Source organism: Pelodiscus sinensis, chromosome W (genome assembly GCF_052426305.1).
Source record: "Pelodiscus sinensis isolate ZL-2025 chromosome W, ASM5242630v1, whole genome shotgun sequence".
Lineage (NCBI taxonomy): Eukaryota > Metazoa > Chordata > Testudines > Trionychidae > Pelodiscus > Pelodiscus sinensis.
The window spans coordinates 5,949,210-5,973,785 of record NC_143084.1 but is presented as its reverse complement, the minus strand read 5'-3'; positions in this window follow the sequence as shown (position 1 = coordinate 5,973,785).

Below are 24,576 nucleotides of genomic sequence, written 5' to 3'. Positions count from 1 at the left end.
GGAACAGCAGGGGAAGGAGGGGATGGGCAGGCAGCCTCGACCACGTAGGGTTTGGCCTTCCGGGCCAGATCTTTGCCCCTCTTCTTCCTCTGGCCCTTTCTTCTGGCCGAGGTGGAGGCAGCCCCCGAATTTGAGGGAGCGTCGGCCGTGGCAGCGGCGGCGTTCGGGTCGGGAGTCAGGAGGTCAGCCGCAGCGTTTTTCGGGGCTGGTGGCAATAGCGGGACTGTGGGGCCGACAGGGGGAGGGGCCTCCTCCATTATAGGGAGAGGGTGGAAGGAGGCACAGATGGCAAGGAGGGAGGGCAAGGATTAACTACTCCTCCCCACCAAACGGCAGGCAGGGGGGAGGGTGTCAATGAGGGGGTAGGGAGTGGAGAAAGGGAGAGTACTGGTTCCAGGGAGGGACACCCGGGGAAGAGGGGAGGGGGGTTAGCAGCCACTCCTCCCTCGTGAGGCTGTGACAAGGGAGGAGGGCGCTACCGTGGGGGGAGGGAGGGAAGGGTGCGAGGGAAAGGGGCATGCGATTGGGGAGGAAGGGGGATGGGAAAAAGGCAGCCACTCCCTCCCGCTAGATTGTTTGCGGGGAAGGAGGGCGCCAACAGGGATAGGTCAGAAGCGGGGAACCAAGGGATCTGGAGCCAGAAACCACTCCTCCCTGCGAGGCTGGAAGCAGAGGAGGAGGGTGCTGGCAGGGCAGGCAGGGGGCAAGGTAACAGGTGCAGGCGGGGGCCGGCTCCTCCGGCTGCACTGGGGTATGAAGGGGGGCTATGGGGCCGTCGGGGGGGGGTGCAATGTGCAGGGGGGCTAACTAAAAAGGGGGGAGGGGAGGGGCACAAGTGCTCGGGGCGGGGACTGGTACTCTGGGCATGGCCAGAGGACTACTGGGAGGCTGGGGGGGGGGGGCACTGGGTGAGCAAGGCGGGGCGGGGCAGGGCAAAGCAGGCGTCCCGTCTCGCTCCTCAGCACGGACTACAAGGTCGTAGCAAAAGCCATCTCGCTGCGACTGCGGTCCGTGCTGGCGGACGTGATCCATCCCGACCAGACCTACACCGTCCCAGGCCGTAGTATATTCGATAACTTGTATTTGGTCCGGGATCTCTTAGAGCTCGGGTGTAGGGACGGCTTGTCGTTCGCCCTCCTGTCCCTGGACCAGGAGAAGGCGTTCAACAGGATGGACCACGGGTATCTCCTGGGCACCCTGCAGGCCTTCGGCTTCGGGCCCCGGTTTGTGGGTTTTCTCCGGGTGCTGTACGCCCTCGCGGAGTGTTTGGTCAGGCTCAACTGGACCCTGACCGAGCCGGTCAGCTTCGGGCGGGGAGTACGTCAGGGGTGTCCGCTGTCGGGCCAGCTGTACGCTCTGGCGATCGAGCCCTTCCTCTGTCTCCTCCGTAGGAGGTTGACGGGGTTGGTGCTCCGAGAGCTGGAGCTGCGGCTGGTCCTGTCGGCGTACGCCGATGACGTGCTCCTCGTGGCCTAGGATCCAGGTGACCTGGCACGGGTGGAGGCTTGCCAAGCTGTCTACTCGTCGGCTTCCTCCGCCCGGGTCAACTGGGTCAAGAGCTCTGGCCTGGTGGTCGGGGACTGGTGGCGGGCCAGCTCTCTCACACCCGCGCTTCAGGCCATCTGGTGGAGAGCGGGTCTGCTGCTCCCTCTAGGCGTTTATATATCTGCCACCCATCCTCCTCCGCCGGAGAACTGGCAGGGTTTGGAGGCCAGGATGGGTGAGCGGCTGCAGAGATGGACAGGACTGCTCCAGTGTCTCTCCCGGCAGCTCTTTTTTATTCACCCGAGGGGTCTTCCGCGAGACCTCTCAGAGCTGCCGGAATTCTACCAGGACCTCCTCCAGACCTGGAAGCTGTTCTCGGCGACCAGGTCCGTTGTGGCCTCCGAGGGGGCAGACCTCCTCGCGGAGCCCCTGCTCCACAATCCAGCCTTGTGCGTGCAGGTGGCAGAGTCTCCCTCGGTGCGCCGGAGGCTGATCCTGGCAGAAACCACCATGGTCGGAGACCTCCTGGACTATGACAGCGGGGACTGGGTGGATCCCCGAGCGCTCGCTCAGCGCATGGGGCTCTCCACCCCTCGAACCCCCCTGCGCCTACTCCAGGAAGTGAAGGTGGATTTGTCGCAGCCTGCTCTCAATTTCCTGCAGAAAGCCCTGAGAGAGGGTACCCCCCACCCCCCCTCACTGCAAGCCCTCCGGCCCTTTTTATTGGGCCCCTGTTCTGCGGACACCCCCCCCCCCCCGGCTTCCCAACCCCTGGACTCCCAGCCGGCTGCAGGATCTGCAGCCGGTCTGCATCCGAACCGCAACAAGAGAACATCTGTACACGCTTGTGATCCACAGTCTGCATTTCCTCACCCTCATGTCCCGCCCTGATACCAAGTGGCGGAACTACTTACGATCAGTTGAGGGTGGGGAACTCTGATGGGCCACTGTGTATTCCACCTTAATTCCACGGCCCATTGGGGACATCAGTTGGCGGCTCCTTCATGGAGCCGTGAGCATGGGCGTGTGCCTGGCACAGTTCACCCCTGTCCCAGACACCTGTCCTTTCTGTGGCGTGAGGGAAAACCTGGCGCACACATATCTGGAATGAGGCAGGTTGCAGCCCCTATTCCGGCTCCTGCAGAACCTCTTATTGAGGTTCTGGCTGCGTTTTTCCCCTCACCTTTTTATTCATGCACACCCAATCCATGGCCCCACAAAGTCGCGAGACCTCCTCGTCAACCCCCTCCTGGCCCTGGCAAAAGCTGCCGTATATAGAACACCAGGAGCAGGATGCTGGACGTGGGGGTTCTCTGCAACTGTGGGGCCTTCTTCCGTTCCTCCCTGGTCTCATGTATCCGAGCAGAGTTCCTCTGGGCGACGGCTCCATCGACAGCTTGGAGAGCAGTGGGCGCTGTCCAGGGTTGTCTGCTCGTTTTAAATGTCCCTTGTTTTAAACCTTTGACCCAAACCCCTTGACTGTGTTTTGTCATTATTTGTCCCCCACAATTAGTTGGACCCTGGGTCTAGTCATTCCTCCCTGGGTTCAAATAGTGCCCCACTACATTGGGCAATTATGCATATCTTGTACAGGACAGCGAGACCAGGCCAAAAAGACCAGAAACAACCTGGTACTAGTACATCCCATTTTTTTATAAGAAATTTCCAGAGACAGATGAAAAACTATTCATTAAGCGCTTTTGCAATATTTTGGCACAGCAAAATATATCCTAGATATTGGCATAATAGGTATTTTACACAAAATGTAGTTGATTGGTAGATATTACTAGACCGACCAAGTCTTGTATAAGTATAGGGGTAGAAGACCTAATCAGTGGGAGGGTGTGACGGGGTGAACAGGCCCAGAACTGAAGGGCTGGGAGTAGCCCAGGCCCAGCTGGCTGAAAGAGACCCGCCCCTCCAGCTCTGCTGGGCATGTGCCCAGCAGAGCCAGCATATAAAGGCAGAGGGAGCCCGACAAGAAGGAGGGAAGCTGGAGGGTAGAAGGGTCCAGGCTGCAACCCTGGTGTTCTTGCAGCAGCTGAGGCCAGAGCGATGTCCAGCATCAGACTGCAGAAGGGAGGCCGGCAGACCACCAGCCCTGGCCCCCGTAAGGACCGCTGCTGAGGTGGACAGACTACAGGGGTGCCAGGGTGGTAGAAAGCAGCCCAGGGCAAGGGATTGCTATCACAGCTTGGTGTGTATTGGCTGGATTCCCCACCAAGCAGGCAGGAGCAAGAGTCCCTGCCTACAGGGCCCTGGGCTGGGACCCGGTGGAGAGGGAGGGCCCAGGTTCCCCTACCACCCCTTCCCGCACCCTGGGCAATCACCCTGGCCGTGAGAGGCTTTTCCTGGAGCTAGGCCTCAACTACCATATATGCCCTGATAGAGGGGCCTGGCCTTTGTACGGGGACTCCTAGTACCGTATATGCCCTGTTAGAGGGGCTGGGACTGGGACACAGGACCCTAGAGGGGGGGTGTACCCCATGTCAGGGGTGTGCCCCCCAACAGAGGGATTCAGTAAGATGTCCCCACTACCTTACTGACTGCAACAAGATGAACCAGTTCCTACTATCCAATGCATTGTGGATGCCTCTGCACGTGGGGAAAGAAAGAGGCCATGACCTCCTGTCTGACAATCATAAGGGTAACAGCATTGACAGTGTGTATGTGATTCATAGGAATAAGTATATGTATATTCATATTCTTATAATTGAGTAGCTTGTGTATTATCCTAGGTAAAGGTGTTATAGTTAGCACAGACAATATAATCCCGTGTATTGAAATAGATCTGTGTAACCTTGCATTGCTTTCCTTTACTATTCTGTACACAATAAAGTTAACAGGAGTTTATCTGAGGTGTTTTTACTGGCTCCTCTCGTATCTAAAAACCGAACCACACAACAATTGGCATCACGAACAGGATACGAGGGGACTCAGAGCACCCAGAGGGTAAAGGAATCATGCAATTGTTTAAATGGACATGGGGGGTCAAAAGACCAGGATCAGGGGCTATTTCCAGGCTGGCCACCTGGCAACCCCTGGACTGCTCTTGCCCGACTCCTTGCTCAAAACCAGCTACCAATCAGCTGGAATAGTGATGAAGTGCAGGCAATCTGGAAAAAACCTGGGGAGATGGCAGACATGCTGAAGGGAGTGAAAAAGGGGGAAAAGGAGGCAGGAGACCAGCACATGGATCAGGTGGTTAGTGAAAGAAATAAATTGCACCTGCGATTAGAACAAAACCCAATGGCTCCCAAAAACTTTTGTAATTCCTGCTTGCTGGAAGGTTTTATCCGTCCCAATCACTGCTATATCTTGGTCCTTTCCTTGGCTGTTCTTTCCTGCCAGCCCTAAACCTTCTAGGGAGGCCATAGCACCGACAGCTGGGGCCACAGGGCTCCCCACCGTTGATGAGCGCAAGCCCGTTAGAAAACTATGGGCCCAAGGAGGACCCCCTTTTATGAGTTTGCGGAACATCAAGGGTGTGACCTCTACCTCATCAGGATCCTTAAGGTTGTCATGAACACTAAACAGGATTACCCCTACCGCTATCTCAGAGAGCTTCTCCCTCTGTGGCCCATGAATCCCACTTGGGGCTGGGCTCATCCAAATCCTCTAGCCCGTACAGCTTTTCGTAGCACGTCCCACAGCTCCCCATAGGAACCCTGAACACCTGATGTATTACAGGGTTGGGGGAAAGTTTACCCAGGGCCCTCGCCTCAACCTTCCCCAGTGCTGTGCTATCTGCCCCCGATCATAAACACAGTCTCCAAATGGTTACTCCGTCTCCTTTGGTTTCCGGCTCATTCGCTGCTGCAAATCCTGTAATTCAGAGGCAGTAACATTTCTAGTCTTGGTAGTTTTTGTACCTTTATCTGTCTCCTGTTCTTTCATTATACTAACCAGCGAAGCAAGGGAGCGTGAGGTGTTACAGTAGCTCCCTGACTCATCCATTCGGGAGGTATGATCTGCCTCATCTGCCTTATCATCACTCCAGATGTTCCCATCCCAGTCCTCTGGGTCCCAATAATCCCTTCTGCATAGTGCTGCTACTTTAGCACTACTCGCTTTATTTTTCTTAAAGGCAGCAACACATCTTTCAGTAGTCTGTTTCCCCACCGATACTAGGAGTTTACTTAACTTCCGCTCCTGCCTGTCTGCAAACCCTGCCTGAGCAGCTGGATGGTGACCCGGGCCCTCCCTCTCCACCAGGTCCCAGCCCAGGACCCTGTAGGCAGGGACTCTTGCTCCTGCCTGCTCAGTGGGGAATCCAGCCAATACACACCAAGCTGTGATAGCAATCCCTTGCCCTGGGCTGCTTTCTACCACCCTGGCACCCCTGTAGTCTGTCCGCCTCGGTGCCAGTCCTTACATCTGATGCAACGTGGATTTAGGTTTAAGGCCAGTAAGATTCAGGGACCTGCTCAGGAGGTTACATTTCTGGGTATTCTCTGGTCCAGCGTCAGACATGTAATCCCAAACGCTGTCATTGATAACATTTTGAGCTGGCAGGCACCTTCCAGCAAGCAGGAATTACAAAAGTTTTGGGGAGCCATTGGGTTTTGGAGGAATCACATCCCGAATGCAGCCCATGTAACTAGACCCTTGTACCAGGTGACAAAAAAGAAAAATGCATTTGAATGGGGAAGTAAGCAGCAGGAAGCTTTTAATAGCCAAGCTATTGCCAAACAGATTGCTTTAGGACCCTGGAGGGATCAGGCTAATGCTATGGTGTACAGTGGCTACACTGAAGCAGGCCCATATTGGAGTTTACGGCAGAAAATTCCTGGGGAGTCTCAAGGGATCCCCTTGGGATTTTGGAGTCAGGTCTGGAAAGGTAGTGAGGAAAACTATGCCTCATAGGTGGCTAGTGCCTGTTTTTCCAGGGAGATACTCAGCACAGTGGAGGGAATGGTGGGGGCAGTACTGCTACAGCTTGTACCCCAGTACCCAATATTGGGAACCCTATTTGGAAATGAGAAGCCCCAAGGAAGAGCAGTAGCTTCAACATGGATTAAGTGGAAGTCCTTTTTACAGGACCGGGCCAAATTGGGTAAGGGAAGTACCCCACAGTTAGTAGAATTAATGGTGACATTGCCCACACTGCTAGTGGAGGCAGATCCATTTTAAGGGGCCCGGGACTGACCAATTGGTCTGGAGTAGTGGGCCAAGGCATTTGAGTTAAGCAGCGAGGAGAAGCAGTTTGCCTTTTTCACAGATGGCTCATGCAGGCTGGTAGGGAGGGAGGTGGCGGTGGCGAGCCGTAGCCCTTCACACTGAATCCGAGAACCAGGTATGGGAAGAGGGGGAGGGCCAGTCAAGCCAGTATGCAGAACGGAAAGGGGTACAGTTAGCAACTGAGGAAGCTATTTGTAGACAGTGGCCCTGAGTGATAGTGTACACTGACTCATGGGCTGTAGCAAATGAGCTGGTAGTCTGGGCTCCAGAATGGCAAGCTGGTGGGTGGAGCAAGCACAATTGGCCAGTTGGGGGGCAGAAATATGGGAATGCCTAGCACAGCATGCTGGGAACATACCCATTGAAATTGGGCATGTGGATGCCCACAGCACAGGCACTGAGGCTCGGAAGTTTAATGATCAAGCTGACGAGGCTGCTCAGATCCATGACATTACAATTGGCACTCAAACCCAGGACACATTAATTAAGTGGGGGCATGAGAAGATTGCCAGCTGGACTGCACTCCCAAATGCCCAGTGGCTAAAAAACAAGGAGATTAAGGTATCTGAGCTAGATGTACGTAACACAATTCGAGCCTGCGAGGTGTGTGTGGCTGTAAAAGAATGGCAGCAGCGAGCTCAGACTCCTATGGGAAAAATATCTGCAAGTAAATTTAATTTTGCCTGGCAAATTGACTACATTAGGCCCCTCCCAACTACAGATCCCACTATGTGCTGGTGATGGTGGATGTTTATTCAGGGTGGGTGGAGGTGTGGCCTACCAGCAAAGCTAACGCCCGCAGTACCCTGCTGAGACTGCATTTCCCTAGGAGTCCCATGCTGGTATAAAGTGTGTGTGTGTGGGAGGGGGTTTTGCAGAGTGACAATGGTTCACATTTTACTGCTGGAACTGTGCAAGAATGGAGTGCACAGACAGGAATCAAGTGGGTTTTCCACATACCTTACTACCCCCAGGCTGCTGGAAAGGTGGAACACAGCAATGGAATTTTAAAGACTATGCTGTGCATGGCCTGTAAGGACCAATGGAAGGGGTGGAACAACCACCTGCCCAAAGTCGTGTGGCAAATGAATAATAGGTGGACCCAAGGAGGGTCGCTATTTCTAAAATGCACCCAAGGACGGCAATGGGAAACAACACATGCACTTCCAGCTGTAACACCTGGATGGGCTGGTAAGCAGGTTATGTATTTAGATGTCAAAGCTGCTACATGGGAGCCTGGAGTTATTATTGCAATGGGTTCAGGACGCACCTACTGGGTCCTAACCCCTGAAAATAACTTAATCTATGTACTGGGGTAAGGCTGAAACCCCGAGAATAGTGCTGTGCTCTTTTCCAGATGTGGCTAATTATCTATCTCTGGTTGGTGGCTGTGGCTGTTGGTCAGCGTATTCCCTTCTGGATACAGACGACTGGAAAAATGTTTCCTGCTCCACACCTGATACCTGTCAACTTAACCTGTCCTCCCACGGCTCAGCACCTTCATAGGGCCAAAACCTTGGTTAATTACCATCAGCAGCCCACCAATCAAGTTACCTGGACTACTGATTTCACCACTAATTCAACTTTTGGAGTTGCTAGATGTATTTGGGTCCACCTGGATCAATGATCACCAGCTTCAATTTGAAGAACATGACATGAGGGCATCCACGTCCCGCATGGAACTGGCAACTGCATGGAACTGGCAACCTCACCTTTCAATTTAACATCTGTCCCAAATAATTTGTACTGGACATTATGGGCAGAGGGTGCAGACTGTTATTGAAGTGGTGTGCAATCAGACTGGAACTGTGTATGGGACTTATAATCATTCTGGGTATGTCTACACTACAAAGTTAATTCGAACTAACAGACGTTAGTTCGAATTAACTTTGATAGGCGCTACACTAGCGCTCTGCTAGTTCGAATTTAATTCGACCTAGCAGAGCGCTTAATTCGAACTAGGTAAACCTCATTCTACGAGGACTAACGCCTAGTTCAAATTAAGTAGTTCAAATTAAGGGCTGTGTAGCCACTTAATTCGAACTAGTGGGAGGCTAACCCTCCCCAGCTTTCCCTGGTGGCCACTCTGGCCAACACCAGGGAAACTCGTCTGCCTCCCTCCCGGCCCCGGACCCCTTAAAGGGGCACGGGCTGGCTACGGTGCCCGTGCCAGGTGCAAGCCTGCCAGCACCCAGCCAGCAGACCCTGCACCTGGCATGGATCGAGCCCCCCAGCCCTCCCCCTCTACCCGGGACCAGGCTGGCGGCTCCCGGGAGCTTGCCCGGGACCGCAAGAGGCGGGCACCCGCCGGGGCTAGTGCAGACATCGTGGACCTCGTCCACGATCTCCACACTAGGCACAGGAAAGTGGCCGTCTAGGGCAGGAGAGCTGCCAGCCTGGCCACCCAGGAGCAGGTGTGCAAGAGAATCAAGGGGGTCCACTGAGACCCCCGACCCTGAGCCCTGAGCTTACAATGGCCGTACTGGGTCAGACCAAAGGTCCATCTAGCCCAGTAGCCTGTCTGCCGACAGTGGCCAACCCTAGGGACCCTGGAGGGGATGGACCGAAGACAGTGACCAAGCCATTTGTCTCGTGCCATCCCTCTCCAGCCTTCCACAAACCTTGGGCAGGGACACCACTCCTACCCCCTGGCTAATAGCACTCCATGGACCCAACCTCCATGACTTGATCTCACTTCCCTTTAAACTCTGTTCTAGTTCTAGCCTTCACAGCCTCCTGCAGCAAGGGGTTCCACAGGTTGACTCTTTGCTTTGTGAAGAAGAACTTTCTGTTACTAGTTTGAAGCCTGCTACCCATTCCTTTCCTTTGGTGTCCTCTAGTCCTTCTTTATGGTCACTAATGAAGAACTTTTCTGTATGCACCCTCTCCACCCCACTCATGCTTTTAGAGACCTCTATCCTGTCCGCCCTCCGTCTCCTCTTTTCTAAGCTGAAAAGTCCCAGTCTCTTTAGCCTCTCTTCATACGGGACCTGTTCCTAACCCCTGATCATTTTAGTTGCCCTCCCCTCTCCCAGCCTCTCTCTTCCCCTCTCCCACCTCCTTTTCCCAGTCTCCCCCAGTTTTGTTCAATAAAGACAGATTCCATTTTGGAAGACACGTTATCTTTATTTTGTACATCAAGAAGAGGGGCTAGGGAAGGGTAAGTGGAAGGAGGTGATGGAGGAATGGGGCACGAGCCCCTGATGGGGAGGACTGGGCTGGCTCTGCGGGCTTCTGGGGGTGGAAGCTCTCCTGCAGCCCCCCGATTGCCCCCTCTCCCCAGATGGCAGCCTGCGGCAAGTGCAGCCGGGCTGATGGCCGAGTGCTGTGATGTGCCCAGTGTGGGTACTCCGGGCAATCCAAGCCAGGACTGCTTTGCAAGCGGGGCACCCCTGAGAACTATCTGTCCGGAGTGGGGGTCGGGACCCCTTAAGCACAGCCCTCGGCTAGCCTGAGAAAGCATCTCCACACTCTAAGTCCTCCTCTGATGCCCTGCCGGCACTGCTTCCGGCCATCCTTAACCCCGGTTCAGGGTCCACTTAATGTGGACATGCTAGTTCGAATTAGCAAAACCCTAATTTGAACTAGTTTTTTAGTCTGGATCCGTTAGTTCGAATTAGCTTAGTTCGAATTAACTAATTTGAACTAAGTTAGTTCGAATTAACGTTGTAGTGTAGACATACATTTATCACAGAGGGTATTACAATTTATGTACATGGTTATAATTTCTGGGGTGAATGGGTCGCTTGATTGTGCCACACAACTTGATAGTGTAAGTATTTGGGAACATCCCTGGGGGGGACCTGTAAACATTGACTGGGCAGAGCAGATTGAGTATCCATGGGGACACAAATGGGCTTTGGCATGGGGGGACACAGTGCGGTATTAACCTCTCTACTGAACCCACTAACCCAGCAGAAGTACCCACTCTCCTGGGTTATGCTACGCCTGAGGATTTTGTAGGATTTTCACTGGGGGGTGTTGAATATTTTGTGACTCTGAAATGGAACATTAATATTTCCCAAATGCATTCTAATTCCAGTAAATGGGCTAATCCCATACTTAACACTTGAATAAAAAATAAGGAGGGTATTCAGCGGGCCAAAAGAGACTTGGGAGCGGTTTTGGGAGGTGCTGGATTGGGTACTGTGTTGGGAATAATTCTTGGACACACTGGGTGCAGGTGAAAACAAGCAGAGGATTTATTGGTTCACACAGCTGGTGGAGTACCCATCAGGGGTTAACCTGGTGAGCACTAACTTAACCAAAACATACATTAGATTATATAGGTCGCAGATGGACGGAGGAGAAGTGATTTGATAGGTCTAGCAGCGGAAGTGAGATATGCGCATAAGCCAATGAGCTACAAAGTTACACAGTATCTCTGCCCATTACCAATTTAACATGTTATCACTAATACAAATAGTTATTCCTAACAAGCTAAATGAGCCAACATAAACAAAGGCATGTTGATGGTCATTTTGTCGGTCGGAAATATAATGCGTCTCCTGCGGGGGTGGTATTGCCTTGGCGGGATTTTTGGGATCCAAGCTTATTTTCTAGGAACAAAGCAGACAATGAAAAACAATCCCACGCACGGTTGTTTGGTTGTTTGGTTGTTTGGTACCGGCCTTATCAAAGTGAGGCCCTTTTGGAATGTGGTTGCCAGAGGCACAGTAACTGCTGTACTGGATGCTTCCCAGGGCTGGCCTAATACTTTCAGATTTGAGTTTGTCAGTTCTCAGCAAGATACCATGGGCTGCCTCAATTTACCTACAGTTCCCTCCTCTTGACCTTAGGGTTCTTCAACCCGCCAGGTTAAATGCAACAATGTAAGGGATTTTAATTTACTCTGGAAGTGCCGGTAGAGCACCAGCACTATTATGAATGTTGTAATCAAAACTTCCCACATAATTTGGCAAACAAAATTCAAATCCATCCCCAAGATGTTTCATCGCCAATAAAGGCGCTGCCCATGATGATAGATTTGACCTCTACTGCCTGGTTGAGTGCCACAGAGGTAGGTGTTTGGCATGGTCAACGGTGTTTCCCTATCTGTGTGTACCTCAGACGTCCAACCCCGATATGTCTTTGGGCATTGGCCACCAACTCCTCGATCTTCGCCTGCAGGGCCAGTAAACCCTCCTCTTGGTACTTACTTCCGCCGTGCCACTCAGGATCTCATGTTCGGTTACCCATCACTGCCGAAGTGCGATAGAGCCGCATTCCATCAACGGTCAGGATCATCCGGTGAGGGGCTGTTATACACACAGACGGATATGTAGAGGGGCAGGATGGAGTGATCTGTCTGCGTAGTCAAACACCAGTAGGTACCATTCATTTGGACCAGCTCAATGTTTATTTGTTTTCTGTGACAATCACATCAAACCTAGGCAGATTCGTCATGATGTTAAATGGGCAGGTACATAAAATTTCCTTATTAAAGTGGGTGCAACAATCCCCAGGGTATAGGGAGGCCCCACAACTTTTGAATAAGCAATGCCCTCGACTGTATCTATATGCTCTTGCTTGCTGTAAGTGGGAATACCCAGAGGGGCCAAAAGGTTATACTATGGCCTGTCCCAATAGGCCTTTGGATTTTCTACTTCCCCACTCCCATGGATAGGCATGGGGGAGATGGGGACTCACCACCTCCATAAGGGCTGGGTGGTAGTGGCTAAAGCTTACCCTATTCTTCAATACTGGCCTTCTAACTCCTTTAATTTAGTTCCATTAATTAACAATCCAATTAGTCTCTGATCCAAATATCTGGAAGTGGACTCAGAGCTGGACAGATCCTTCAAACTATTTAGGATCACTGGATTAGCTTGGCTGGTGTCTTTACAGGCACTGGATATTACTGCATCTACCAGCATGGATTTTATACAATTTCTGGGCTATGACATAAGTGTTGCTGACAGTTTCCAGGCCCAGACCAGCCTGCGATGGTATCTGCTAAGCCCCGTTGCCGAATTAAGTGTTTACCAATTTGATTAGCCAATCTGGTATTGTTAGTGCATTGCTGGCTTATACCTTTTAGGGCAATGCAGATCTTAACCTTATAACTGTGGAACACCACTGAGGTGAGGACTGGCAACACTGGTCCTTTCATTACCAGTCCGGGTTCTGGGACAGGGATTTGCTCGGGGCATGATGTACATTCAGGAGGTTCTATTTTGTCCTTAAGGACCTTGTTGATGATATCCAAATGAGAACAAGTTAGCAATGGCCATTAGTAGTTAATGCCTCGATACCTTCCATCACCATGCAATTTTGACAGGTGCCCCGCCCCCTTTTCGTGATGTCATCAAGCCCCTCCCTCCCATGACGTCACCTGACCCCCCATGAGGTCAATGGTTGAGGTAAAATGTTTTATTTTTATGGTAAAACGACGGCTGCAAAAAAGAAAAAAAAGTGAGATGTAATTTTTTTTGTTTGTAACAGCTGACCTCTTCAGAGGATGAAGAGAGCGGGACTCGGACGGGGGTAGCCGTGGTATGCGCCTGCTGCTTTTGCGTGAACACAGAGGAGAAAAAAAAAAGCACCGGAGAAAACAAGCCGGACGAGAGAGAGATGGTCATGGACGATATCGTTAGAGCCGTTATAGTAAAAGTTTTCTACCATTGTTTGAAAAAGGTGATGTTTGATACCTGTACGCCATGTGCAGAAAAATACCCCGATCCGCTCAACTTTAACATTCTGTTTTGGAACCACTCAGAGGAGTTTTACCAACTTAGACGTATTGCTTCTAAGTTGGATGTTGCACGGGTCCTGTACATAATTATGGCCGAAGGGCACAAATGGAATAAGCTAAACGTAACCTCCGAAACCATAGCACAAGTTATTAAAACGATCAGAGAGGTAGCAGAGAGCGCAGACCCCGGGATGTATCTGATAAACCTGTCAGAGAAGGTGATGATAAAGGCGGGCCGCTCGGCATGCAGATATATTGGCAGAATTAACCCCGACACTCTTTACGCGTCGCGCTGCAGGGCTGCGGGGGCCCCCAAAAAAGCTGTCTTTTGATTAAAGCACAATGTGTATGTTTGTAGGCCTAGAAGCCAAAATGTTTATGTATTCAATAAAGCAAAAGAAAGATGTTTTAAAGTTACGCCGCTGTATTCAATAAAGCAAAAAACCACGAGAATCACACCGCCGTATATGTGCTTATTAAAGCAAGTGAAGGGCCGGGGTTAGACATGGCCGCGTGGCTAAAAGAGGTTTATTATTCTCCTGGGGAAGCCGATCGTTCTGGGGGCGTGATGCCCCTATATCAAGCCGCTAAAAGGCGGCACAATACTTTCAGTAAAAAGCAGGTCGCCGACTAGCTCGCAGACCAAGATGCTTACACTTTACACAATCCGGCAAGAATTACATTTAAAAGAAATAAAACCTTGGTGTCCAACGTGGATGCGCAATGGCAAGCGGATTTGGTTGACATGACGCCCTACGCCGGTCACAACAACGATCGTAAATATATTTTAACGGTGATAGACATTCTGTCTAAACACGCCTGGGCGGTACTGCTAAAGAACAAAACCGGGGCTGAAGTAGCTAAGGCGTTTAAAACGGTTTTTGAACAAGGCCGCGTGCCTCAAAAATTACAGCCAGATAGAGGGAAATAGTTTTTAAACCAGGCTTTAAAGACTTTACTAAAACAACACGGAGTACACCACTTTGTTACCAATAACAAAGTCAAGGCCGGGGTGGTGGAGAGGTTTAACAGAACCCTGAAATCCAAGATGTGGAGGTATTTTACCGCCCATAACACCTTTCGGTACATTGACGTGTGGCAAGCCTTCATAGACGGGTACAACAGAAGTTATCACAAGATCATAAAAAGGCGTCCCGTCGACGTGACACCCGCTAATGCGCTGAGCGTGTGGAAAACAATTTACGGGGATAGTTTTAAAATAAAGACAGCACTGGCCCTTTTTAAGAAAGGAGACCACGTGAGGATCTCTAAAACAAAGGGGGGTTTTGAAAAGGGCTACGAGCAGAGCTTTACGGATGAAATATTTATCATAACCGGCGTTTTATCGCGAGGGCCAAGACCGGTGTACACATTAAAAGATTACGGAGAAGAAACAGTAAGGGGGTCTTTTTATCCCGAAGAATTACAAAAAGTCAACCCTAATCAGGACCGTGTTTATAGGATAGAAAAAATGTTAGCAAAAAAAGGTCGGGGAATAAACAAACTTTTTTTGCTGAAATGGAAAGGGTGGCCTGATAAATTCAACAGCTGGGTTAAAACAGCTCACGTACTAGACCTTTAATACGGGGGGAAAAGATGGCCAAAGGGGGCATTTACGTCACCTTACCCAGCAACGCCTCCACCGCAATTTTCCCTCAGAACACTAGTTCCAATTTTACAATACAGCTGGCCAAACCTTTAAATTTGAACGGCTGCTGGGAAGTCGCTTTATCCAAAATGCATTATTGTCATTCGTGGAACACCCTCTCTTACGAGGCCCCGTTTACGATAGCCTCGGAAAAAGAAATCCAACGTCTCACAATGCAGCCCGGTTATTATTCCTCCGTTCAACATTTAGTAGAGGGCATCAAGGAGACCATCAACAAGCAGACCGAGAACCAGGCCGCGCGTCTTGTTTACGACCCGGTGACCAGGCGGGTTTGGTTAAAAACCGCCGGGGGCACGTCTTATTTTTCCGCTCAGGGAGAACTGGCGTAGCTCTTGGGAGTGATTCCGAACTGGCCTTGCAAGGTGGCGCCGACATTATGGGGGGGGGGGGGTTAACTCTTTATACGTGTATACGGACATAGTGGAACATCAATTAGTGGGAGACCACTACGTGCTGCTGTTGCGTTGTGTCCCCGCCCAGGGCAGCAATAACGAATTTATCACCCTCACCTATGACAAGCCGCATTACGTGCCCGTGAGCAAGCACCACATCGGGACCGTTACCATCGAAATAAAGACGGATCAAAATAAAAACATTACATTTCGTTTTGGAAAGGTGATTTTTAAACTACACCTGTGACCCAGGAAAACGGAGGAATGAGGAGCGTAAAAAGCCACGGGGACCCCGCCGTGTATAGAAACTACTATAAAGCCCAGGCGGGTTATGCCCTGCCGGGGTATCACGGATTATCCGTTATGTACGGGGCCGGTTTAGGCGGGATATTCTGCAGTCTTTTTAGAAAAGCCGTCCCCCTGTTGAGAAGAGGTTTTGAAATAATTAAACCCCATATGAAAACAGCCGCCAAAAACATAACCAAGGACGTGGTGAGCCACGTGACCAGCGCCGTCATGAACAAAATCGGCCCCCAGGAAGGTTTGGGGCTAGCGATGGTGAGGCGCAAAAGAGCCGCGACACACCTCCCATTCACAGGACCCCCCAGGCCCTTTAAAATAAAAAAGGCAAAGGGGAGATGCAGCGCCCCCAGAACTAAAACGTTTCCTAAGAAGAGACAGAGCCCCGGGATATATTTAAAAGGGATATATTTGAAAATGTCTTTTATCCATTGTGGGTCTGAAGAATGCGCCAAGTCGGAGCTGGATCTCTTTCAAATAGCCCCCACACAAACCAGCATCGAGAACAGTTACTACGTGGAGATTCCGCCCCGTCCGCTTTAACAGTGAATGCCCCCCTAGAATGTTTTATTTCTGGACACGGAGATCATTACTTGGATCTCAATAACACCCTGCTGCACGTATGTTTGTTGGGTGGTAAAAGCAGACGGCTCAGACCTCGAAGATGACGAGCGGGTGGCGCTGGCAAATTACCCCATCGCCACCCTTTTTAACCAGTTGGACGTCACGCTGGGCGACCAGCTGATCAGCCAGAGTAACAACTGTTACCCTTACAGAGCCATGATAGAGTTGATTTTGAACTACAGCCACGGCGCTCTCAAGACGCAGTTTTCTGCGGGCGGGTTTCAGAAAGACACGTTGGGGCTCCACGAAAGCACCGCCCTGGTGGGCGCGCGAAACGAGGGCTTCCTGCGCAGGGCCAAACTAACCAGTGACAGCAGAAAGCTGGATTTGCTGGAGGCTCTACACAGCGATTTGTTTTTTCAAGAAAAGCTTTTGCTGAACAGTGTGGACTTAAAAATTAAACTCACGCGTAGCAAAGATGTGTTTTGCCTCATGAGCGGAAATGCAGTGGACAATTATAAAGTGCATATTATTTCAGCCGCCCTGTTTGTAAAGCGGGGGTTCGCTTGGGGCACGTGGAGGCGCTCATGACCACCAACGCTAAGTATCCGGTGGACCGCGTGGGCCTAAAGGTGTTTAGCATACCGGCCGGCAGTCGCGTCAGTAACCAGGAAAACCTCTTTTTGGGGCAGCTCCCCAAGCAGCTTGTGATTGGCTTTGTAGATAACGCCTTCAGCGGCAGTTACGTTAAAAACCCTTTAACTTTAAACATTATAACATTAATTTTGTGGCCTTATATGTGGACGGCGAACAGGTGCCGGCTAAATCGCTGCAGCCTGATTTTGAGAACGGAAACTGCGTGAGGGAGTACATGCAGCTGGTGCAGGCGTCGGGGAAACACGGAAAAGACCTAGCGCTCATGATAGACTGTGACGAATTTGCCCAGGGTTACACGCTCTTTGTTTTTGACCTGACCCCGGACCAGGAGGGTGCCAACCATTATTCCCTGATTAAAACCGGCAACCTGAGAGCGGAGATTCGGTTTGCTACGGCGCTGGACACATGATAGTGTACGGCGTGTTTGACAACGTGCTGGAAGTGAACCACAGAAGAAACGTCCTGTTTGACTATATGTAACAATGAACACAGGACAGATAATACGCTTTTTATCAATGGACCCTTCATTTTTAGATGTTTTCCCTAGCGACATGCTCCTGGTGGGGCGTGTGGCCGAAAGGCTGGTGGGACTGATCGTTAACACGCACCCCCACCATTTGCCTGGGGAACACTGGCTGACCCTTTACTTACCAAGGCGGGGGGACGGGGAGTTTTTTGATTCTTACAGTTTTCCCCCAGACAGTCATTTTTTCCCTGAATAAATTATGGCTTTCTTAAACCGTAACGCTAACCGTGTTGTGTTTCAGCAGAGACAACTACAGGACCCGTTAGCTGTGACCTGCGGATATCATTGTATATATTTTTTAAAGCAGCGGGCTAGGGGTTTATCTTTTGATCAGATTTTGAAATTGTACTCTAATGATTTACCAGAAAACGATCGCATGGTGACGCGGTTTTTAAAAGGAAAAGCACCGCAGGGTCCCAAGCCTGTGTCGAGTGTGTTTCAGCACATCCAGACGTGTTTGTCTTGTCATGAGTTTAAAGAGGCGCATTAATAAAACGCGAAAATAAAACTGAATCATGGTTGAGATTTTTATTTTACACCAAGCGATTTTCTGCCTTTTAGCCGGGGTCTGGTGAAAAGAGGCCACTCCCGGCTCTAGCTCCACTTTAAGACTATCTAAATATTCTTTATTGGTAACATGACCCATGACGGAGGTCGGGGCGTTTAGCTCCGCCAAGGCTTTCATTAAAGCCTTCCACCCCCTCGGAGCCCTCTTGTTAGCGAAAGAATAAGGGCCCGTTACTCCCCTAACTAAGTCGAGCATGTGAGACCCGGCCAGGGCCATCCCCCGGTACACAAAGCCCCCATCGGCGGTCCAAGAGGCGACGTCTTTATGCTGCTTGAGTTTATGTAACAATAGTTCAGCTTTTTTTTTCTAGCGAGGATTTACCCCCTCCAACACGTCCCTAACCACAAAGGCCGCGGGACTTCCTGCGGCTTCGGGGGGAGGTTTTTCCTCCGACACTTCTCTCGCGGGCTCAGGGAGCAAGAGACTTATTTTAGTCTTTTCCGCTTCCGCCTGCCGGTTCAACAACAGGTACCTCTGCAGGACCCTTTCGTAAAGTTTCACCTTCTCGTAGTCGGATAGGCCGGTTCTTTGAAGAATGTCTTTCATTTCCGAATCCAGACGCTGAGCGGTGGCGGTTCTGATGTTTTCTTCTCCGCCTGAGACGCCTTTCAGCTGGTCCAGCTGATGGCTAGGCGCCAGATACAGTTTTTCAGCGTGGTCCATTCTCTGCTCTTGAGCGGGCCGGGGTTTATCTGCTAGTTAGCAGGCCTGACAGTAGAGGGAGGGCAAAGCTCAGCAAGGGGCCGATAAAGCCTCCCGACTGCTTGACAATTAGCTTCTTTTTGAGGGACAGGCTTTTATTGCTCAGTTTTTTGATAGCCTCCCGGCTTTTTTCAGCACGCTTATTTGGCGCGGTTTCAGGGGGACGTTGCCCTTTAAAGTGTTGAGCACTATTTCAGAGATGGCCGCTACCAGGTTGTCGGAGGCCGCGCAGAGGACACTTCTGGAGTGTCCCCCGCCGGGTAAGCCCTGACGAGCTCTTTTAAACTTTCAAAATTAATGTTTTTGCTGTTTCCAGCGTTGAGCGTGATACCTTTTACTTTCATGCAGGTGTGCCCGCCGGATGGCTTGTACCCGTACGTTTTAGGACCCGCGGACACAAACTACACAATGTGCTCTCCCTTCGGGATTTCGCTGGTCAGCTCCCCTAGATAATTCCCCAAGGGCGGGTTCCACTCTCCCTCTTTGCTAACAAAAATCACAGAGTCGGTGTCGTGGTAAAGACACCGCTCTTGTAAGCGGTCTAAGAGCTGGTAAAGTTCTAGGCAGGCATAGGCGGTGGTGAAGCACGCGATGAACATGTTTGTGTTGCTCGAGCGGGTGCAGTTCTCCTTTTTGTACTTCCACGACACCACCGCCGTGTCATAATCAATAAACTCGCACGATGACACAGCATAATAAGGCACAAAAATGTACTTGAAGAGCTCGTCCGGGTCCGTCACGATGCTGGTGTTAGTCAAATTTATCTGTTGCCCAAATTTTCCCCACAAGGAATTTAAAAACAGTTTTGAAATCTGTCTTTTTGCAGGGTTGATCTTAATTTTATTTAGGCGCAGGCACACGCCTTCTTTTTCGCAGTACTCTTTAACATACTGTATTTTTTTCATTTCATCCATACACCAGTGAGGGAACCCCGAGGCTTCCTGTTTTTGTCTCAGGTGCATTTTAATATAGTCTGAAAACAGAGTGTCTGAAGTGCTGTTAAAGTGCCAGACTTCATAAATTTCAGCGATCATGTATCCCTTGTCTAAAGCCTCCACCAGCTCTGTCGTGCACCAAGTACCCGTTAAAGCCCGCTCCTCCCGGCTGTGAGTGCAAGATGCCTCTTGTTTTGTTTCTGCACACAGGGCGCACAGGGGGAAGGTGAGTTTGCCGCCGAGCCTGTATGGTAAAACAGGGAAATAGAGCCCTCTCGGGGGGTACATGTGAACCTTGGCAAGGCCGAAGTACTGTCTGATGTCCCCAAAATCCTTATACACAATAACCGGGTGCCCCACGGGATAACGCTTAGTTTTGTTAACAAAGGGGTAAAGGCTGGTGAAATCGTAGTAATGAATCTGCTTCCCGGGCCATGGCTTGTAATACAGACAAATAGCATTGGTTCTACCCCGGTAAAGGGCGTCTCTAGGAATCAAAGGCTGTGGTAACTTTTTTTCTCATAAAAAGGCCCCCACCTGGTTATCGTTAGCTAGCATGGCCTTCCATTCATGTTCCCATAAGGTCCTCACCTCGAAGCCCTGTTTTTTCAGAAATTCGGTCTTAATTATCGTTCGGTTGTACAGCTGTCCGTAGGTCGCTTCGAGCAAAGGATTGAAATCGTTTTCACGATAGCAGACCGGACAACCATGAAAAAAACAGCCGTTAAATTCAAAGGCCGTAGGTTTACCCTCTACCTCAGCATAACCATCTAAAAAGTAGGAACCCACTTTAAGCTCCCCGCTCCGCGAAGCGTGTTGAATGTAAATGTTTTCTGTGTGAGAGACGTACAGCAGCCACTGAATGGCCGGCGTGGAATATTTCTTCTGTTGGTTATGGTAATTGTCTAGCGGCAGAAGGGCTATGGTTCGCGGCTGTAAAAAGTTAAACCGGTACATGGCCATGCAGATCGACGCTAGCGTGAGGTACTGAAAGGGGTCTATGCACTTAGTCACCACCTCCTCGTTATCTTGCCCGGGGTTTTTAACAATTTGTTTTTTTGTCATCCTCATGACTTCTTTTCTGAACCGGGCACAGGCCTCTCGCAAAATCTCAACGTCTTTTTGACAATAGCGCAGTTCTTTTTGCAGATTGAATTCGTTTTGGCGGTGGTGCCGGTACCAGTTCAGAAATTCCTTTTGTTCTTCGGGCATCATGTACTCTACGCCAAAGGCTTCTACACTGGGCATAGGGCCCACGTAGTTCTGGTTTTCGGCCTTGTTAAAAAAATGTGGAAAATATCCCTTGACTCCCTGGAACCCCATAGCTTTGGGTAACTTGCTAAGTTTCATGGGCAGAAAATTTAAAGAATCTATAAACCTGATGTTTAAGTTCGTCACCGTAACGCACATAAGTTTCCCGCCTTGCGTGACGGGGCTGACGGGCATTTTTTCCTTAATCAGCTGTCTCAGGATAAAGTAACAATCGTAACCTTTAGCATTATGAGCAATAAAAGTGTAGTCCTTAAAGCGCTTGTCTATGAAGGTTCGTACAAACTCGCTGACGCATTCTATCCCCTTGAACTCCCAGCTGTCTTTTTTATTTAAGTGTAAGGCATACACATAATTTGGCACATGCACCCCCGCTTCTTGCATACATTCGAAGTCATAAAAGACATAGTCCTCCCCCTCCTCTGGAGACGAGATGTTACGCATGTAACACTCGTGGCCCCCCACGTCCTCTGTCTTTTGGTAACACTGAGGGCAGTTTTTAGCAACGTAGAAGCCGCACTTATTGCAAAGGCTTCTGGTTTTACAATCGACTTTACCGGCAGCCGCCAGCGCCCTGTGTCTTTCTAAGCAGGCCTCGGACTGGCAAAATAGCTTACAGCTGGGACAGCACTTTTTTTCGGTGACCACTTCGCAACACTCAGCGCCGTCACAAGTACGACAGTGACCTTTACAGGCATGCTGGTGTTTGTGGCTGTACGTGGCGTAACAGTACAGGCAGTCCCCGGGTTACGTACAAGATAGGGACTGTAGGTTTGTTCTTAAGTTGAATCTGTATGTAAGTCGGAACTGGCGTCCAGATTCAGCCGCTGCTGAAACTGATCTGTTTCAGCAGCAGCTAAATCTGGACGCCAGTTCTGACTTACATACAGATTCAACTTAAGAACCCCAGGCATCCCCAAGTCAGCTGCTGCTGAAACTGATCAGCGGCTTATTCCAGGAAGCCCGGGGCAGGGGCTTCCTGTAGTCAGCCACTGGTCAGTTTCAGCAGCGGCTGACTTGGGGACGCCTGGGGCAGAGCAGCTGGGGTGCTGCTGGGTTGGTCCAGTAGTGCCGCCGCTCCTCGGCGCTACTGGACCAACCCAGCAGCACCCAAGCTGCTCTGCCCCAGGCGTCCTGATTCAGCCGCTGCTGAAACTGACCAGCAGTGGCTGAATCAGGACGCCTGGGGCAGAGCAGCTGGGGTGCTGCCCGGTTGGTCCAGTAGCGCCCAGAGCGGCGCTACGGGACCAACTGGCAGCGCCCCAGCTGCTGTACCACAGGTGTCCGGAGCAAAGCCGCGGAGCACGGGGGCAGCGGGACAGCCCAGACGCGCCGTGGCTGTCCTGCTGCCCTCGGGCTCCGTGGCTTTGCTCTGCTTTGCTCCCCGTCCCCCTGGTCTGCAGACCAGGGGGACGGGGAGCAAAGCGGCGGAACACGCGGCCAGCTGACAGCCCAGACGCGTCTGGGCTGTCAGCTGGCCGCGTACTCCGCGGCTTGGCTCTGCTTTGCCCCCCCCCCCCCGGTCTGCAGACCAGGGGGACGGGGGGACGGGGGCAAAGCAGAGCCAAGCCGCGGAGCGCGTGGGCAGCGGACAGCCCTGTCCGCTGCCCCCGTGTTCTGCCGCTTTGCTTCCTCTCCCTGGTCTGCTGGAGACCAGGGAGAGGAAGGGCCCCGTTTGTAACTGCGGATCCGTCATAAGTCGGATCCGCGTAACTCGGGGACTGCCTGTAGTTGCACAGATACGGGGCCCCTATAAAGGCTTTAATATTTAGAATACCGTAATAGTGCTTGTCATGCAACAGTACAAAAACGGTCTTGGGGTATCGTGCGCCCCCCCCCCGTTGTAAAAAAGCGCCAATTACCCTTTTCGTGACACAGCACAGCGATAGTCACGCCTAAGCGCTCCTCAAAAGAGCCCACGTCTGTAAAACTGATCATTTTTTGGTCCGGAAGCCCCATCTCCTGGTGGAGACGCCTGGCCCCTTCTAGTAATTGGGCATCTGTAAGTTTTTCACTCAATAACAGGCCCAAGACACTGCCGGCAAAGCACAAGTTATTTCCCTGGTTATGTAGGTTGATTAAATGCTTTCTTTTTTTTCAGTTCCCTCATAAACTCATGAATGTTTCTTAGCCTCCTGCTAAGATCAAATAATTCTATGACACATTGCAAGAGGTCATTTAGATCCCTGTCTCTAGGTTTCTTGTTTTGGCCCCTTTTACAGAGCCCTTCTTTTGGGTGTTGGCTGGTTTGCCCGACACAGGCTCGTTAGGGCTACCCCCCTTACGGCGCTTACCCCCGACCCCTGGCATGACACTGCTCGCCCTTTTAAACCCCAGTTCGCTTTGTCTGAGCCAGGCTTTGGACGTGCTGGGTTGCTCGAGATCGGGGGCTCCAGGCTCTGTGTTGTTGCTCTTGAAAGCGGCTTTCTTGGTCTTTTTCACGGGTTTCTGTGCCCTTTCTTCTCTTTCTAAAAGGCTGGCTGGTATATCTATCAACAAACAAACAAACAAACATCCTGTTTCAACACAAGCCCTTTACTAGCCATTAAAAGATCAAACGGGGGAAGAGAAGGCCTGGGGGTGGGGGTGGGGGCAGTGGAGGGGCCGGTCCGTGAGAAGGGCCGTAATGTGACGGAGTAAGGAGGAACTCCCCCTCCCCCCCCCCGGTTAATGCAATTGCAGGATAGATGCATGCCAGCCCCCCCTGCACACCCACCTCGCTTGTCCTCTTGTTCAGGAATAGCGGACAGAGTGCCGGGTTGCCCCCCCCTCCGGTTCTAGATAAAACGGAAAAATGCCTTTTTGGATCTTCAGTTTTACAGACCGCGATTGTAACTTTGTAAAACAAACCACCCCTGTGGTCCCTTTGGTTTCACAAGCTGCAGCTGTAACTTTGTAAAACAAACCCTGGCTTACCGAGATTTAACACTGCCAAGGTGGCCTCGGACAGTTCCAGTAAAAAAGCATCCTCCTGTTAAAAAGCAGTTATTAACTTTTAAGCCCTGGGCATGAAAAACATAGCCGCCCGTACAGATTAAAAGGCTCTTACCAACGTGTTGCTCTCCATAGTCAAATTTTGAGCCGTCCTAAAATGGGCCAACATTTCTCTCTCTTTTTATACCCCTAAATTTTTAAAAAAAGTTGGGGCGCCTCTATGTGTGGTATGGGGTGATAAGGACTTGTTTGTTACAAGGGCAGGGGTGACCGGCGGTCGTTGCTCATGTCCTTGAGTGACAGGGCATCCATAAGTTCGTGTTTATCTTCCTTATCTCTGCTTAGAGCCGGGAACCAGCTATACCTCTTTCCCCCTCCCTTTTTTCCTCTCACCCCCCACTTTCTCTCTATTTCCCTTTTCTTTTATTTCTTTGCTGTTTCTCCCCCGATTTCTCTCTCTCTTTGAAGCTAGCATCCCTCTCTCATCGGCATGATTAAGACATAAACTTTACATTAATTCCGGGCTGTCAGTACAAGGCAAACGCTCTCATTTTTTATCTGTATGCACAAGCTTTCCCCCTCCCTTTTTTCCTCTCACCCCCCGCTTTCTCTCTATTTCCCCTTTCTTTTATTTCTTTGCTGTTTCTCCCCCGATTTCTCTGAAGCTAGCATCCCTCTCTCATCGGTTTAATTAAGACAT